Source organism: Phacochoerus africanus, chromosome 10 (assembly GCF_016906955.1).
Source record: "Phacochoerus africanus isolate WHEZ1 chromosome 10, ROS_Pafr_v1, whole genome shotgun sequence".
Taxonomy (NCBI): Eukaryota; Metazoa; Chordata; class Mammalia; order Artiodactyla; family Suidae; genus Phacochoerus; species Phacochoerus africanus.
Window position 1 is genome coordinate 119789236 of NC_062553.1, and position 20187 is coordinate 119809422.

Below are 20187 nucleotides of genomic sequence, written 5' to 3' on the forward strand. Positions count from 1 at the left end.
TGGGAAATTCACAGATTGGAGGAAACTAAGGAGACAGTAATAAATACAACATGGGATCCTAGTTTGGGTCCCGGAACAGAAAAAGAACATCAGGTGAAATGTGAATGAAGCAATATTTGAATTGCTAATAATGTGTACCAATATTAATTTCCGGGTTCAAAAATCATACTCAGAATGTGTAGGATGTTAGCATTAGTGGAAGCGTGGTGAACGGTGTATGGGACGTCTGTGTGGTCTTTTTTGCAGCATTTCTGCAAGTTTAAAATTATTTCAAAAAAGTAAAAAAAATACAATTCAGACTGTGAAATTCCATATGAAAACCATGGAAAAATGCTAGTATAACTCTTCATAATTTTTTTCTGTTTTATATATATATAAAACACTGTGACTGAAACATAGTAATTTCTCAGTAAATGTTAATCGTGGTAAAGATTTCTTACTGTTTTGTAATCCTGGACGAGATAAGTATTTCAGGACACTTGTGTTTAATGGCATGGGATACTTTCATAAGTAAGAGATATTCCAAGACTGAAAGATGTAGAAACAAAATTCTTGAATTGCCGAATGTGTCAATAATATAATTACTCTGCCTCTTTCTTTACTGGGGATGTGTTGAGTTTGAACCTCTTCTGTGTTCTCAGTTCAGACTCTAAATATAACTATACAACCACAATTGATGTGTTCATTTTCCTCTTTAATAATATGAGCATTTTATTTAAATAGCTATAGAGTAAGATTATATGAAAATAGTATAATCAGATACCAAATGTGTTTGACTCCCACTGACTTCCTTTTCAAAAGTTCATAAACAACAAGGAATCAAAACAGAAACGGGATAAACCTTCTTTCTGCCTGCGGCTCTTAATGCCAGAAGCCATAATCCCACACGTTTAAAAATCCCTTCCCTAGAAGTGACTTACTGAATTAGCTGGCTCTGAAAGGCAGCATCTCTAATAAACTGACCAGATACTGAGAACCTGGTCAGCATTCTTGAAAGTCAACGAACACATAGCCAATGCTAGAACCCTGTCCAAATCTTCTTTTTCCAAATCTTCATGTGAACAGCGGTTGAAGGAAAGAAGGAAAAGCAAGGTCATTTTCTCTCTGGGCAAAGACTGATTTTTGGTTCTGTGAGTTGAGATTATTTGAGGCAGTGAGACCCATATATTAAGCTTTGTAAAGGTGAAAATAGCAACAATATCATACTGCTGACTTATCCCTTTGTCCAGCACATCCGTATTGTTCACAGCCTTATGGAACAGATGGGCTAGGTCCTGAAGGTTAGAGGAAAAGATAATAACAATTCAGTAGAAGGCCAAATTGGTAGAGAAATAAGTTTCAGAGGTGCCCCTATGTGTTGAAAACTTTATATCTTGAGAAAGACGTTATCCCTAAAGCCCATGAGCATTTTAGGAGCACTATTTACCCACCCAGTCTTTGGGGGAAATGTAGAGGTGTGAACCCACAGCTAGTTAAAAAAAACAAAAAAAAACCAAAAAAACCCCACAGCCTCGCCCATAATTAACATAATACCACGTAGTTTTGTCACAATAAATTACCTTCTGTTTTGTTTTGTTTTGTTTTTGTTTTTTTCCATTTACTCTTCTGTGTGCCCAAGGCCAATACTGGAGATGTTTGTATCACCAAATTTTACTTTTAACTGGTGTCACAGAAGCCTAGGAAAGTATCACCCTGACCATCTGTAATGAACTTCCCCAAAGCACAGGGAGTGTGTTGATTCTAGCTCTGAAATGCCTGAGTCTACGCCGTCTCCATCTCCTTTCCTGCCATCCTCGTCTTCTCTGCTCTAGGGCACTGCTGTCAACTAGTCTTCCTTCTTCTGTTCCCTGCCTTGCTGCACACTGCTTTATACATTGGTCAATAAGTATGTCATTTCCCTGAATCCAATCCTTTTATAGATCTCTCTTTTCTACAGATTGAAATCCAAGCTCCTTAGAACGACTTACAAGGATTTTTACAATCTGGTCTCAACCTTCCTTTCCAGGGTTGCACCAAAATTACATTTTGTATCCCAGGCTCTATGACACACACAACATGTACTCTCCCAACTCTTTTGACTTTGCTCTTACTGTTCCTCCTGCTGGAAGGGCTTCTCCCTTATGTCTACAACTTACTGCTCTTCTCATCATTCTTTCCATCGCATCTCAAACATGCTTTCTCTGATGCTCTCCTCGCTATTATCACCCAGCTTGAATGAATTATTGCCTCTCTCTATACAACTAGTACAGATTGTAGCGCAATATATCATATTTAATTGTGCAAATTGTAGATGATGAGTTCTTTGAGAGCAAGTTCCATGTCTTTCTCATGTTGGTTCGTCCTAGCTTTTCTACACTTTGTAGGCATTTAGTAAGTGTATGACTGGCTGAATGAAAGAATGCATAGCAAAATATTGTGACCCAGGCTGTCAGAGACTTCTCAGAGATCTAGGTAAATTTAAACTCAATCTACTAACATTTGAATAAGACTATTCTTTAATCTATGGGACTGTCCCATAGATTCTTTAATCTGGGGGTCGGGGTGATTTTTTCCAGGTTTCTGTGATACCAATTAAAAGTAAAATTTGGTGATGCGAACATCTCCATTATTGGTGTGACTCCTGGGCATGCAGATGTGGACATTACATTGCAGACATCAAGCCTCTAAATGATGCTCTGGGGTATCTAAACATTGCTGTGCATTTTCAAATGCTGTCTCCCTCCTGCAAAGGTGGTACTATGCTGGGTGCAAACAATTGCTGGCTTAGGTCTTATATTGTGTTTCATTAGAAATCCAAACAGATTTGTGATCTTATCAGATAAGAATTGTGGGGTGAAATGATACCATGCATTGCATAGCCTTCTCCCGGCTCAATGGCTTCACCTCCCTATTTTTTTTCCCCCAAAATTCTTGCTCTGAACACTTGATCCTCCTGCTGCCTTTTGTTCCACAGGAAGTATTCCACTCCCTTTCATGCTTATTTCTTTTTTTAGAGAAATTGGCTCTGCTTTCTTTCACCTCCCTGATATCCTATTGGCTAAAACCTTGTCATTGTATTATTAAAGCAGATAAACACAGGTGACCCTAGAAAAACAGGCTTGAAATGTGCAGTCCACTTAAAATGAGAATTTTTTTCAATAAGTATATTGAAAAAAAATTTTGGAGATTGTTGACAATATTAAAAAACTTGCAGACAAACCATGTAGTTTGGAAATATCAAAACATTAAGAAAAAGTTACGTACATCATGAATACATAAAATCCACATATGTAAAGAATTTCAAACTATGTATTAATCAAATATTTATGTCATCAGTAAGGCTTCTAGTCAACAGTGGGTTATAAGTACATTTGACCCTTGAATAACATGAGGTTAGAGATCTCAACCCCCTGTGCAGTCAGAAATCTGTGTATAACTTTGACTCCCACGAACTTAACTACTAATAGCCGAATACCCAATTTCTTTAATTATGAGAGAGACTACTCTACAGTGATGTAATTCCTTGAAAGCAAAAGTAGAAAACACTAACAAAAATAACACATAATTCATTTTTATAATAACTGTCCCTCACTTTACGTCTATGTAAGGCTAGGCTATCTACTTCAGTATAAGCCTTGCATGTGCAATTCTGCACGATGAATACTTGGGTGATGACGTGGTAATGATGGCACAAAAACATCTCATAACAGTTCTTGCTATACAGTTCTTGGATTTTCACATGAAGGCAAAGACATCTACAACAGATATATTTATTAACTGTACATCATTGTGATTATTTATTATTTATTAAGTGGAAATGGCTCATCATAAAGACGTCTTGTTGTCTGCGTGTAAGTAGCCTGAGGAGGAGAAGGACAGGGAATATTTGGTCTTACTGTCTCAGGGGTAGCAGAGGTAGAGGTGGTAGAAGGTGAGGAAGGCACACTTGGTGTAACTTTACAGAGATCCATGAAAATTTCTGCCTTATTTTTTTGTTTTTTCATTTTTCTAAAAATGTTTCTATACAGTTCTAATTCTTTCTCCACTGTTGGCTTTAGTTTTAGTGTCTGTATCATAGAAAGGTCCATGTCATAAAAAAAGTCAAAGGCAGCTTGAATAACCAGAACCCATCTACCAGATTGTGTAATGTCAATTTGCTTTCTGGCACTTCTGCCTCTTCTTCTTATTATCTGGCACTGGTTGAAAGCACTTACCTCCATCAAAATGTCTTCTGTTAATTCCTCTGGTTTGGTGTCTTGTAGCTCTTGAGTTTCTTGATCTGTATCTTGAAACCCTTTACCTCCTCCCACCTTATTTTGCCATATCCACAATCTCTTTAATGATTTCTTTCTTTTTTTTCTTTTTAGGGCCACACTTGTGGTATATGTAAGTTCCCAGGCTAGGGGTTGAATTGGAGCCGCAGCTGGGGTCTATACCATAGTCATGGCAACATCAGATCTAAGCCACATCTGCGACCTACCCTGCAGCTTGGGGCAATGCTGGATACCTAATCCTGAGTGAGGCTGGTGATTAAACCCACATGCTCATGGATACTAGTCAGGTTCTTAACCTACTGAGCCACAGTGGGGACTCCTCTTTCATGATTTCTTTGATTGGCTCCATCACTAATCCTGTGACCTCCTGCACAACATCCAGACGCAGTTTTCTCTAGCAGGAATTTCCAGACTTTCATGATATTCTCTCTATCAGGGTTCTCTTCCATAGTGTTGACACTCCTCTCCATAGAGTACTGTGTATAATGAGCCTTAAAGGCCCTGATTTAGAGGATGGATTAGAGACGTTGTATTTGGGGTCAAGGAGACCACTTCACTGCCTTCGGTGGTGTAGCACTCATGGAGTTCTGGGTTGGTAAAGACCTTGTCCAATATCAAAATAACTTTAAAAGGCAGTCCTTACTGGCAAAGTACTTCCCGACTTCAGGGAGAATGGATCAATGGAAGCAACCCAAAAAAGTCTTCTCATTGTCCAGGCCTTCTTTTTGTACAACGCAAAGACTGGCAGCTGGTGTTTGCCTTTTCCCTTCAAAACCCAGTTGTTAGCAGCTTTATAGATAAGGGCAGTCCTGAACAAAAATCCGTGTTTGCACAAAACAGTAGATTAGCCTATCCTTTCCTGCCTTAAATTCTGGTGCTCACTTCTCTTCCTTACTAATAAGTATCCTTTGTGGATTTTTTTTCCCCCAGAATAGAGCACTTTCATCTGCATCCCAAACCTCTTCATTCACATATCCCTTCTCCTCATGATTTTCTTAACGGTGTCTGGAAACTCTGTTGCCTCTTGTTGGCAAAAGACATTTCTATTATCTTGGCATTTTTAAAAAGCCAAACCTCTTTTTAAAATGATCAAACCATCCTTTACTGGATTCTTCAGCTTTATATCTTCCATCCTCCTTTGGCTTTAAGTTATCATACAATGACTTCATTTTTCTCGAATTCTATTAGAGTCTGGAGGTAAGGCTTTCTTATAGCAATCCTGCATCCACATACAAGTTACATTTTCAACACACGATAAAAATGTATTTTGCAAAAAGTTAAAACGTTCATAGCTGCTGGTGTAGCTGCACTGATGCTTCATGAATTTCCTTTCCTTTTTCAACAATGGTCCTTACATTATACTGATTTATCTTGAAATGGTGAGCAACCATGGCTGCAGACCTCAGTCTACATATATCAAGTGTTCAACTTTTTTTTTTTTTGTAATGTTGCTTTCCTTCTTGGAGGTACCTCCAACATCACTGGTGGCACTTTGTGTGAGTCCCATGGTGTTTGTCAAGGTTTATCATATTGCACTAAGCATAAGAAAAATATGTGAGAATTGTGAGGGATCACTTTTTACTGCAATATGCAATTGGAGAGAAGAATTGCTCATGTGAGATGATTAGAATAACAGGGCAGGGTTTTAAGCTGATGCTCTCGACACTTTAGCAACACATAATAGCAATAGGAGGTGGCTATAAAATTATTACAGTTATTACGGTAATATAGTATGTGCTATAGTTTATTATAAGCAGTTGTGATTTAACGCTGCATCTTTACCTTTCTCTCTACTACAAATGGCGCCATGTACAGTCTGTGTGCATAAGTTTTGATACAATTTAGCTTTTTATAACAGATTTGGTATATCATAATAAATAGACTAATCTCTACATATTTTGGCACATTAATGACACCTAACTTTTTCTTAAATTTTTTTGATATTTCTAGGCTAGGGGAGTTTTTTCAAATTGTCACAAATCTCCAAAAATTTTTCAATATATTTATTGAAAAAAAAAATCTAATTATAAGGACCCATACAATTTAAACTATGTTGTTCAAGGGTCAACTATAGTTAATTTTGGGGGGAGTCAAAAGTTAGCTGCAAGTTTTCAACTATGTGTGGCTCAGGGGTCTATTGTATTGCATGTTATGCTAACAATCAAATCATTGTCCTAAATTTCCTATAGATGTTCTCAGATATTACTTACAAGTTCTTGGGAAAGCTCATTCTATCTACAAGCCTGTTAGGGACTGGATATTTGTATTTCCCCCAAATTCATAGATTGAAGCCCTAATGCCCAGTGTGGCATTTGGAGATGGAAACTTTAAGGAAGTAATCAGGGTTACATGAGGTCATAAAGGTGGGGCCCTGGTCCAACAGGACTAGTGTCCTTTTTAGAATTGACACCAGAGATCTTGTTCTCTTTCTCTCTCTGTGTGGACATATCAAAGAAAGGCCAGTGGATCAGACAGCTGAATGGTGACTGCCTACAAGCCAAGAGAAGAGGCCTTAGAATAAAACTTATGTTGCAAGCTCCTTGATTTTGAGATTTCAACCTCCAATTCCTTTAATTCTCTTTCTCCCTCTGTGCGTATTTATATTTAAATATTTATATTTGTACGTAAAATATCTGTCTATAATATATAGCTACCTTTTCTCTTTCTTTAGAGGACCCTGATATGTGACCTAATTATCTTCCAAAGTTCGTATCTCCTACTGCCATCTCATTGGGGGTTAGAGTTTCAACATGTGAATTTTGAAGGACACAAACACGTAATCCATAATAGCATGTCAGGCTTGCCCTGAACAGCCTTTCTGGGGAAGCAGGAAAAACTGACAGTGAGACCACATAGGTGCACAGATGGAGCTCTGATGAGCAGGTGGCCAGGGGCAGCATGGCCCCAGGTGGCTACTCATGAAAAGGAGAAGAGTGAGAAGTAGCTGGATGAAATATTTTGACCTCTGCACAAATAAAGCCCCAGTGACATGGATTGTGTCCAAGGCACTGTAGCTGATGTCCTGTTCGCTGAGCTCCCTTCAATACTGGCCTGGTTCTTCCCAGGCCACCTAGGGAAAGATACATCCACATGTCTTTCCCTTCTGTGTGCTTTTCCCCTGGAATGGCCAGATCCACCTGCTCTCACTGCCTGCTTGGTCTCTTCATCTCATCTCTGACATGGTCTAAAACTGAATGTAGACCTAAATATATTGGCATCATTATTAGATCTTTAGCAATTCCAGCCCGTTTTTATAATTCTCAGACCATGCTCTGCTGGCAAACCACATCTCCTCCCACTCTCAGAATTCTGTTCAATCTGCTTCGTCTCCATGGAACCTTTCCAGGTGGACTCCATCCTGTTAGCACCTGTCAGTCACTTCACTGTCTTCTCAACACTCAGTTTAAATATAGCTTGTTTATGTTCCTAACTGTGCTGTTGCTTTTATTTTGCTTTTGCTGTGTTCTTGGGAATTTTGTGGAGGTTTCTCCTTCCCCATCTAACAACAAGAACAACAGTCACACTAAGGATAACACTGTTGTTTATTGAGGTCTAACTGGGTGGCTGTCCTGTGTTACACACTTTAGAAACAAATATTATTTTGTAGAAAACTTGTGACAACCCTCTGAATTACCTATTACATTTTTTCTTTGAAAAGTAATATATTAATACATGTACAGTGTGAAATGTTTAAAGAAATAGCATTGTTTGTAATAAAATGAAAAGAGCCCCCCCCCCTTCCCCAAGGTGACTGCTGGTGATTGTGGAATGTGTTTCCCTCCAGGTCTTGCGTGTGACTGTGTGTATGTGCGTACTGTGTGTATGTGCATACATACGTGCACACAGAAGCTTGCATGCAGATTTTTAATATAAATGGTATTGATCATAGTATAAATATAATTTGGGTTTTTTTTTTCCCCCTTTCATTTAATGTCTTAGAACTAGGGTGAGGAAAGGATAACTTGCCCCATTTTTAAGGCAAAGAAAAGGAGGTTTGGAGAGATTGAGTACTTTATCTTATTAGGGAGTAGTTTCCATCACATGACAGGTTCCTTGAAGGCAGTATAATCTTTGTTTTATATTCAGTTCTAGTGCCTTATAACTCAGTTTTATGGCTGCTTGATTCCAGTAGTTCAGTGCTTCCTTTCTGCTCTTATTCTTGAAGCTGGACCCTCTTTCCTTCTGTGTGCCTGAGTCTCAATAGCCTACCTACTACCTGTAATTTGGGTCATACTTTAATTTCTCTATGCCTCATATATGTAGTGCATTCCCCATCTGAAGGAATTCTAGCATCTTTCATCTACTGAGAGACTTCCTGATGCTGCCTGTCTGCTGACAAAATTTTCCTTGCTCCAGAATTTGTTGACACCACTCTTTTAGAACTTGACAGTTGAATTACTGGTGCTACCATGTCATTGTCTTTCCTGCCATCTAAAATGCTGTGCTAGTTGGTGTCTGCAGTGGAATCTTCTTTCCTTGTGTCTCTCTTATGCTCTTCTATCTACCCTATTCACAGGCTGGATCTCATTCCAGGTCTCTTGCAGCACGCTTGATCCCACAAAAATCCCTCCTGCTTTGCTTTGAGGTGAAGTGCAGCTTGGCTGAGGTGAAATGCAACTTGCCATTACTTTAGGAAAATTCTGGATTCATCCTCAACATAAGATATTAAAGTATATTCCATTAAGAGAAAAGTAAATACTACAGTTAAGGCTTGAGCATAATAGAGCTTTTGGCAGATAGAGCAAACCTATGGTTTATATTTTTTAATTGAATTATAATTGACTTGCAATATTGGTTTTCAGGTGTACAACATAGTGATTCAATATTCTGAAAATTATGAAACAATAATATAATAAACCTAGTTACTGTCACCATACAAAGTTATTACAGTGTTATTCACTCTATTTCCTATGCTGTACATGATTTCCCTATGAATGATTTATTTTATAACTGAAAGTTTGTGTCTCATACGCCTGTTACCTGTTTTGCCCAACCAGTATTCTCCTTTCTTCTAGCAACCACCAATTTGTTCTCTGTATCTATGTTTGTTCCTGTTTTGTTATATTTGTTTTTTAGATTCCACATATAAATTAAATCTCATGATATTTGTATTTTTCTCTCCAACTTACGGCACTTAACATAATACCCTTTGTATCCATCCATATTATTGCAAGCATGACAATTTTATTCTCTTTTGTAGCAAAGTAATATTCCATTGTATATATCTGCCACATCTTCTTTATCCATTAATCTGTTGATGGACATTTAGGTTGCTTCCATATCTTGGTTACTGGAAATAATGGTGCAGTGAACATTGGAGTGTAATATCTTTTTAAATGAGTATTTCTGTTTTTTTTTTTTTTGATAAATACTCAGAAATGGAATTCCTGGATCATATGGTAGTTTTATTTTTAGTTTTTTTGAGGGTACTTCATACTGTTTTCCATAGTGGTGGTGCCAATTCACATTCCCCCTAACAGTAAATGAGTGTGCCCTTTATTCCAAATCCTTGCCAGCATTTGTTATTTCTTGTCTTTTTGATAATCACCATCCTGACAGGTGTGCGGTGATATCTATTGTGGTTTTGATTTGCATTTCCCTTATGATTAGTAATGTTGACCATCTTTTCATGTGCCTGTTGACCATCTGTATGTCTTCTTTGGAAATATGTCTATTCATGTCCCCTGCCCATTTTTCAATCAGGTTGTTTTTTTTAAATTTGAAATTGTGTAAGTTCTTTATATATTTTGGATATAAACCACTTATTTGAGATCTGATTTGCAAATAGCTTCATTCACTATGTTACCTTTCCTTTTTGTTGATGATTTCCTTTGCTGTGCAAAACCTTTTTAGTTTGATGTAGCTCTGTTTATAATTCCATTTACTTGATCTTTCTGGATCTTTCCAGAGTCAGCAAAATTCAATAGCCAAGTCTTCTCAAAAGTTCTTAAAGAGCTTTTTCAATCAAATGTCAAGAGGGTGTAGTTGTCCATTTATGCCATTAGAATATCAGCCAAGATTGCTCATGGATAGATAATGACACTTACATCATTACTGATACCTGGCTAACAGCAGCAATAAGATGCCAATGCTTCTTAAGACTCATCCCTATTTTAGAAGTGCTAAAAGGTGGAAAGTATGTCCTAGTGTCAGTGAAATGTAGGAGTACTAGTCTCAGTGGATTAAAAGTGAATATCAAAAAGTTTTTTGAATAACAAAAGTCATGTGAATCAGGAAGAACTTTATGTAGAAAAATCACTGGACATGTCCTATAAGGCTTGTGGTCCAGGTTTTGCAAGAAATCATTTGTGATGTTTTTATTTTCCCTTTTGGAATTTCAGTGTCATTCTTTGAAGAGTTAAAGCATTGGCCTACATGACCTCTAGAGGTTTTCCAGCATTAATAGCCAAGGGACTGGGAAGCAATAAAATCAAAGTTTGAAATCATTAGCTCAGACCTTTTCCAACAGAAAAATCCCTTGGACTACAACTCTGGCTTAGAAATTTGAATTTGTCTGATGAAATCAGGAATAAGCCATGTGTGGCAAAGGCTAGACTCATAGGGGATTATAGTTTGTAATTCTTATCTGTAGGAGCAAAAATAGTCCATATGCAAACTCTCTTGGCAGAGGTGGGGGGGGAGGAGAAGTAATCAAGAAGATTAACCTGAGAATTCATTTGTATGGAGAGAGCTAGACTCTTGGAGGTCTCAATTCCCCCTCACCCCACCTGAATATTGATGAAGAACTGGAAGCATTCTGCTGGGAAGAAAATTAGATTGCAAAATGGTTAATCCTCCCCGAGTGGAAATCTGGTAAAGAATTTGTGAGTGGAGCCTGAAATATACACAGCAGAGCCAAGTGACTTAGTCAATTTAGAAAAGATCACATTTTAATTAAATTCAGTGGAAGGGAGAAAAGTGGCAAAATGTAATCCTGCTTTTCAAAGATACTTAGAACTGCTGTAAATATGATAGGTAAGTAACAGTATTTCCTTTTTTATTCTGCAATCAAACCGTGCAATACAAACAAAAGGGTACTTCTTTTTCATGATCATGACCCTTTCTCCCCTTTCCGTTGTAGTTAGAACTCAAAATCAAGCAGCACTTCTTAAACATGAGTAAATGGCATGCAAAGAAGGGTGGCTTTGAGAAATGAAGTTCAGCGCTAAGAGGATTTAATGTTTTGTTAACGTTTACTTTCACGTTAAAGGGACAAACAATCGCTATGGTTGGGTGGAACTGTGCCTTGAGTAAGAACACTCAAGATTGAGATTTACATACTGGGGCCATCTTATTTGATTCCACAGATTAAGGATCTGTAAGTGTACATAGTCTATTTAATCAGACCTAGGGGAAAAAGTAGATCATTTGAGGGGATATTACAATCTTTGTGAAATCTTCAAGTTTTTAAAAAAGACAATTGATTGATCTCTCTAAATTTCAGGCTTCTAGGTGAGAATTTTTAATTGCTGTACTTGGTTCCATGCATAGTCAGAAATCCTAACACCTAGTACCTCTAGCAGCTTCATAAGAAGGAAGCAGAGGAAGTGAAACTGACTGCACTCATGGCCTGAACCCAGCCAGAACACACATTGGGACTTGAACCTATGTTTTAAATTAGCACTCACCTGATGTCTGGGCTTACTGAGGTTCAGGTTCTTTATGCCTCCATGCAGAAGGAATTCAGCAAGAGACAAGGTGATAGTTAAGAAGTAGATTTATTAGGATAGGATGCTTGTGAGAGATGCAAGTGGATAGGCAGGGAAGCTCTGCCCCGAGGATCCAGTGGGTTACAGTTTTTTCATCCAAGGAGAGACAGATAGGATTAAGATGGCAGAATAGAAGGACTGGAGCTCAACTTCTCTCCTAAAAAGAACAAAATTACAACCAAATGCTGAGCAAGCTTCACCCAAATAGACCTGAAGCTTTCAAAAAGATATCCTACTCCAGAAGACAAAGAGGAGGCCACATCAAGAGGTAGGAGGGGTGATTATGTGATATAAGCAACCCCATACCTCCTGGGTGGGAAGCTCCACAGACTGGAAAGTAACTGTATCACAGAGACTCACCTAAAGGAGTGAGAATTCTGAGCCCCACATCAAGTCCCCATGCCTGGAGATCTGGTATTAGGAGAAAGAGCCCCAGGAGCATCTGGCATTGAAGGTTAGTGGGGCTTGTGCACAGGAGCTCCATGGGACTGGGGGAAACGGAGACCCCATTCGTGAAAGGGGCACACAGACTTTCATGTGCACTGGGTCCCAGGTTAAAGCAAAGGCTCCATTGGAATCTGGGTCAGACTGACTGCAGTTCTTGGAGGACCTCCTGGGAAAACAGGGGGTAACTGTAGCTTGTTGTGGGGGAAGGGCACTGGAGGCAAAGCTCTTGGGAATATTCATCAGCATGCATTTCTCTGGAGGTGGCCATTTTGGGAAAAATCTGGCCCCACCCATCAATGCTGAGAAGCCCCAGGCCAAACAACAATCCAGGTGGGATGACAACACTGCAGTAAAAAAGCTGCCTAAAGACCCCCCAAGCACACAGCCACTTCTAATCAGACCAAGAGACAAAGCCCCACCCACCAGAGGGATAGGAATCAGCTCCAACCACCAGTGGGCAGATATCAGTCCCTCCCATCAGGAAGCCTACAGTAAGCACCCATACCAACTTCAGCCAAAAGGGGGGCAGACACCAGAAGTAAGAGAGGCTACAACTCTATTATCTGTAAAAAGATCACCACACCAAAAACCTAAAAAAGTGAAAAGACAGAGAACTATAACTCAGATAAGGGAGAAAGAAAAAACCCCAGAAAAACAGCTAAGTGATCAGGAGATTATCAGCCTCCAGGAAAAAAGACTTCAGACTTTTGATGCTGAAGATGATGCAAGACATTGGAAATAACCTGGAGGCAAAGATGGATAGTTTACAGGAAACACTGAGCAAAGAAATACAAGATATAAAACTTAAGCAAGAAGAGGGAGTTCCCATCTTGGCACAGTGGTTAATGAATCTGACTAGGAACCATAAGGTTGTGGGTTTGATCTCTGGCATTGCTCTGTGGGTTAAGGATCCAGCGTTGCTGAAAGCTGTGGTGTAGGTTGCAGACATGGCTCAGGTCCCATGTTGCTGTGGCTCTGGCGAAGGCCGGTAGCTACAGCTCTGATTAGACCCCTAGCCATGCCATGGGAGCGGCCCTACAAAAGGCAAAAAGACAAAAATAAAATAAAATGAAATAAAATAAAACTTGAGCAAGAATAGATGCAAAATACAATAACTGAAATAAAAAATTCATTGGAAGTAGCGAACAGCAGAATACAGGAGGCCGAAGAATGAATAAGCAATGTGGAAGACAGATTAGTGGAAATCATGGATGCAGAACAGAAAAGAGAAAAAAAAAATAAAAACAAATGAACTCAAAAAGACACATGAACTCCAGTGTTCATTGCAGCACTATTTTCAATAGCCAAGACATGGAAACAACCTAAATGTCTGTCAACAGAAGAGTGGATAAAGAAGATGTGATACATATACACAATGGAATATTACTCAGCCATTAAAAGGAATGAAATACTGGCATTTTTAGCAACATGGATGGAGCTAGAAATTATGCTAAGTGAAGTCAGTCAGACAGTGAGAAATGCTGTCACTTACAAGTGGAATCTGAAAAAAGGACACAATGAACTTCTTTGCAGAACAGATACTAACTCATAGACTTTGAAAAACTTATGGTTTCCAAAGGAGACAATTGGGGGTGGGGGTGGGGGGATGTGCTGGGGTTGTAGGATGGAAATCCTATAAAATTGGATTGTGATGATCATTGTACAACTATAAATGTTATAAATTCATTGATTAAAAAAAATAAGAATGGAGAACAGTATGGCAGTACCTTAGAAATATATCCATAGACTTACCATATGACCCAGCAATCCCACTCTTGGGCATATATCCAGACGAAACTTTGCTTAGACACATGTACCTGCATGTTCATTGCAGCACTATTCACAGTAGCTAAGACATGGAAACAACTCAAATGTCCATCAACAGATGATTGGACTAAGAAGATGTGGTATATATACACTATAGAATGCTAATCAGCCATAAAAAAGAATGACATAATGCATTTGCAGCAACATGGTTGGAACTAGAGACTCTCATACTGAGTGAAGTAAGTCAGAAAAAGAAAGACAAATACCACATGATATCACTTATATCTGGAATCTAATATGCGGCACAAATGTACCATTCCACAGAAAAGAAAATCATGGACTTTTTGGAGAATAGGCTTGTTGTTGCCAAGGGGGAGGGGAAGGGGGTAGAGTGGATTGGGAACTTGGGGTTGATAGATGCAAACTATTGCCTTTGGAATGGATTAGCCAAGAGATCCTGCTGTGTAGCACTCGGAACTATGTCTAGTCACTTATGATGGAGCATGATAATGTGCAAAAGTAGAATGTGTACATGTATGTATAACTGGGTCACCATGCTGTATAGTAGAAAAAAAAATTGTATTGGGGAAATAACTATTTAAAAAATGCAAAAAAAAACAAAACAAAACAAAAAACCCAAAAAACCAAAATGAAGAGCATCTCAGAGAACTCTGGGACAATGTTAAAAACACCAACATCTGTATTATAGAAGTGCCAGAAGGAGAAGAGAGAGAGAAAGGCACAGAAGAAATATTCAAAGAGATAATAGCTGAAAACTTCCCTAACATGGGAAAGGAACCACTCACTCAAATCCAGGAAGTGCAATGAGTACCATATAAAATAAACCTAAGGAGGAACACTCTGAGACACATATTAATCACACTGACCAAAATTAAAGAGAAAGTATTGAAAGCAGCTAGGGAAAAGAAACAAATAACATACAGGGGAACCCCGCTAAGTTTATCGGCAGATTTTTCAGCAGAAACTCTGCAGCCCCAGAAGGGAGTGGCATGATATACTTAACATGATGAAAGGAAAAAACCTCCAACCAAGATTACTTTACCCAGGAAAGCTCTCATTCAGATTTGAAGGAGAAATCAAAATCTTTACAGATAAGCAAAAGCTAAGAGAATTCAGCAACACTAAACCAGCTTTACAACAAATACTAAAGGAACTTCTCTAGGCAGAAAAGAAAAGGCCACAACCAGAAACAAAAATACCACAAGTGACAAGGCTCACTAGTAAAGGCATATATACAGTAAAGATACGAAATCACCCATGCACAATTATGCCATCAAAATCAGAAATCTTGAGAAGAGGAGGGTACAAATGCAGGACACTGGAGACACATTTGCAATTAAGAGACCAACAACTTAAAACAATCTTGTATATATATATATATATAGACTCTTATATAAAAACTTCAGAGTAACTGCAAACCAAAAATCTACATTTGATACACAAACAAATAAGAAAAATCAACTAAAATACAACACTAAAGACAATCATCATCCAAGGAGAGTGGGCATTGTAAAAGACCGCCTCTTCCTTTCTGGGAGTAGCAGCTCCTCCTTGGTATCCAGTAAGGTATGCATTCAAATCAGCAGAAGGGCAGGGTGGTCCTCAAACTCCTGCCCTTGGTCTGCATCTGAATGGAGGCCTCATCCCACCCCACACCCAAAGACCTGAGGCAATTCTCATACTTCCACTAGTCAAGCAAGCCTGCCTTGTTCTGATGGCTTTTTTTGAGCAATTTATTAACTTACAGTGATCTCCCAAAGTCCCCTAGATTTCCCTCTATCTGTAAGCCTCTACTGTGCCTATTCCATCCCTATCAGAAGGAACATAGGTTTCAAATTTAGACAAAACTAAGTTCAATTTTGGGACCAGTCACTTATAGATAGTATGACCTCAATTAGGATACTTAATGCTTGAATCAATAGAATGAATGGAGCCTGGTCCAAAGACCTTGTGGTGTGGTTTTAGTATGATCACAGGTGAGAAATCCTAAGTGCATAGAAAACCCTCAACAATTGCTTTAGAATACAAATGCTTTTAGAATACTTGCACCCAGAGTCTGAATAGTGGAGGAGAGGAAAGGGAAGTGGATACATAAGTCTTGGTTTCCAGCCACTGTGATAAGCAGCAGTTACATGTTTCTCATGCTAACAAAATGCTAAGAAGTAGATATCTTAATTTTTCTCTGAACATGATGTAGATAGTTCAATTCACATTGTCATATACAAAAGGGCACACATTATGTCAAAATACCCATTGAGAAAATTTTAAAAACATGAATAATTTGGCATCATGTAATCTGCACGAAAGCATGGCCAAGACCAACTTGCGTGAGGCACAAACTCATTTGTAGACGCAGCTATTACTGTCCTCAGACTGAAGTCATTTGCTCCCTTTTAGTTAAGTTACCTCTGTTAGAGAGCTCAAGTTTCCCTTGAGGGTTATAAATAGAGGAAGAGAAAGTTCCTTTTGAAATCAGTGTTTAGTCTCAGATTTTGGACATTATCTGAAATTCATAATAATAGATTTTTTTTTTTGCCATTGAGCTTCTAAACACCAATGCTAATGAATCTGATATTTGACCTAGGCCTTAAAGAACAGATATCTAGAGGTTTAAGTGTTGTGGAATCCGAATTTGCTATTTCTCTCCCTTTGGTTTGTGACAGGTTCTCTGGCATCAAGAGAAAAATGCATTTAAGGCATATCCTTTCCCTCTTCCCTCTTTGACTCATCTGTGGTTCTCACTTAAGCTTTAAATGTCTCTGCTTTCAGGCTATTGAAGAGCTGAGATGCCATTTATAATATATTTACTAGATGAGTTCTGAAAAACAAGTCATTAGTCAGCTACTTTGATAGGGTTCTTTTAATCAAAGATTTATTGGGACAGTTTAGAAATAGTCAGATAAATGTTCTCCCTACCTGGGAGATGGGAGGCATAAGCAATGCTCTGTGGAAGATTTATGCTGAATTGCTCTATGCCATCTTGCATTTGATTAACTTTTATCAACCAGAACAAAAAACCCTTTCCCAATGTATCATTTATATAAACTTTATAAATGAACCATCTTTCTCTTGCTGGCATAATTCACCATGATCTAGCCATTTAAAAAGCCTCCAAGGGATAAGCAATTAACACAGGAGATGTTTGTGTGAAATTTCTGCAACAAGTTTATTTTGAAAAACCTGAGGGTACCACTCTGTAATCTGAAACTATAAAGGATTGATATCCAGTTTTAAGTGTTCCTGAGAACAGGCAGAATAAGTAAATGATCCCATCCTACAACCTTCTTGATGCCACAAATTGGTTTTGATCAGAGTAAACCAAGTCAAAGACTGAGTAAAACACTTTGTTTATGAGATATGAAGGGAGTTCCATAGGATCCCAAAGATAGTAAATAAATCTATTTCATCATTTGTGCAGACTATATTTCCTCAATCTGAGATTTCAAACCAGTATGGCAATGGCATTTTTAGATCTGAATAATGAAACTTAGGTAAGTGGTTCTGAACGGTCAATCATGACACTCAGAATCGATTTTCAATTCCATCAAGAAAGATGCTCTTTAATAAATTAAAAGGTCTTTTCTGGTGAATGTGAAAAAATGTTAGGTCTCTCAGGAATACAAATACGTATTGACTCCTGTTGTCACTTGCCTTCATTAGCTATATCTTCTTAATGAATAATTACTGACAGAGACATTCCTTTGGTAGATAAAAAAAAAAAAGTAACAGGAGAATTAAGGTAAAGGGCTTATGAAAATATTCAAGGTTGAAATGGTTTTCAAAACAAGGAAGTTTATTGGTATTTTTCAATCTTCTTGACATTTATTTGACCACAAATTGTTTTCCAACTGAGTGGGTAAAAGAGAATTCAATAAAATATTTCTTCCTCTTGTTCCTCCCTATCAGCTGTCTGGTTTCTCTCTTTTCTACTGTATGTCCCAAGGGGCTGGCCTGCATGGACTCTTTGACCCTGGGGCTCCTCTTTGGCCAGTAGGAGACACTGACAAGTTTGGAGATTGAGAAGGGAAACAAGTTGGGTGTGTTGATCTCTCCTGGACAGGAAGTGGTTGTGTTTCTCCATATCCACAGATGTGGTTGAGTGGCCTTTCTTCTAGGGCTACACCTCTTGCTGTAAAACTCTGGTTTGTTTTTTAATTTGTTGTTTGCTTTTAGCCCCACAGTCCAAGTGGTGCTATGGGAGTCTCAGAGTTGTCATCACCATGTATGTCCTGTAGGTTTCTTAACCTTGTCTACACCTCTGTAAATACTCTCTATAATAGACTCTCTGCAGTCAAGCTCTTTTTGGTCTCTAAACTCTTAATTCTCTCTGCTTAGTGTTGGGGCCCTGATGTATGGACTTGGCATCTTACTTAGGTAAAGGGGCAGCCCACTTGTAAATAACACTGGCTTAATTAGAGTGAAAGAGCATTTTTGTAGAGTGAGAAATCACTCGCATTGGAAATTAGTATCAGGATTTCTTTCCTAGCTCTGCCAGTAATGAGCTGTGTTACTTTGGTCACTCAACTTTCATGAGTCTCACTTTCTTTATTGATAAAACAAAGAATGAGACTAGTTGATTGTTCAACTTCCAGTTACCTAAATTTTAATTGTAATGTTGTAAAATGAATCTTTTTAAATTTTACTTTTATTTATTTAAATTTTTATTTTATTTTATGACTTTTATATTTTCCATTATAGTTGATTTATAGTTTTCTGTCAATTTCTACCATACAGAAAGCAACCCAGTCATAAATATATATATATTCTTTTTCTCGCATTATCCTTCATCATGTTGCATCACAAGTGACTAGATACAGTTCTCTGTGCTATACAGCAGGATCTCATTGTTTATCCACTCTACATGCAATAGTTTGCATCTTTTTATTTAACTCCTCAGAAATCAGGAATTATTGTACCCTTAACAGTGTTTAGCTATGAACCTTAATTACATGGACACAAAAGACTTGATGAAGAGTATAATTATTTGGAGTATTCACATTTGGTGACCTGTCCTAGGTCATACCTATATATTATTACTTAGAATTTTCAATCTAGAAAAAGGGAAACTCTTAGGGTTTTTTTTCACCGTTTTAACTCTCGTGCATTTGTAGTTGAGCTTGTTTGATTGAGGAAAGGGGAATTAAATTACATTTCTTCAGAACTGGAAATATATGCAGAGAAAAGATGGCAGGGCTAGAATAACAAGGATCTGATTTACCTTCACACCAGATACAACTAAAAACCTTGACATAATATACTAAAAAGCAGTTTTATGGGCATTGGACATCAGCAACAAAACGAGAGCGATTTCTGAGTAACAAGAAACAAAGGGAGTGAGCACTGTGATTCCTCCACCCAACCAATTTGAGCAACTTTCTGGGTCACAGCACAGGGAGGGGACCTCAAGCAGAGCCAGCATTCTCCCCAAGTTGAGAAGATAGAACTGAAACCAAGGAGGCCAAAAATAGCTAGAATTTGCAGATCAGAGTACCAGAAAAAAAAAAAAAAAAGCTACACAAAACGAAAACTCTGGAAATCTGGAGATTTGTTTTAGTAGTGAGATAAAATTAATGAAAATTTTGTAAAATTTACAGTATCCCATAGATACTATTGAACTGTGTTCTGGGATGCTGTGAAGTTACTTGCAAACAGTTTGATCCTTTCAAATCCTGCTTTTAAGATGTTAAGCTGTGTTAGCAAAGCTTTAATGTAAGACTCTGGAGGATCTAACTGGCTGGTATATTTGTATCCTAACTGTATCTCAGAATGAAGTTCATGGATATCTGCGGGAATACAAATATATCAACTACCCAAAAAAGTGAAATTCATAATATCTGATCTCTAATAAAACATTTCCAGATATAAAGAGAAGCAGGCAAATACAACTCATAAAGAGTAGAAAAATCAATAGTAATTGACCCAGAAATAACACAGATGGTAGAATTAGCAGAAAAAAATTAAAACTGTTATTATAACCATATTACATATGT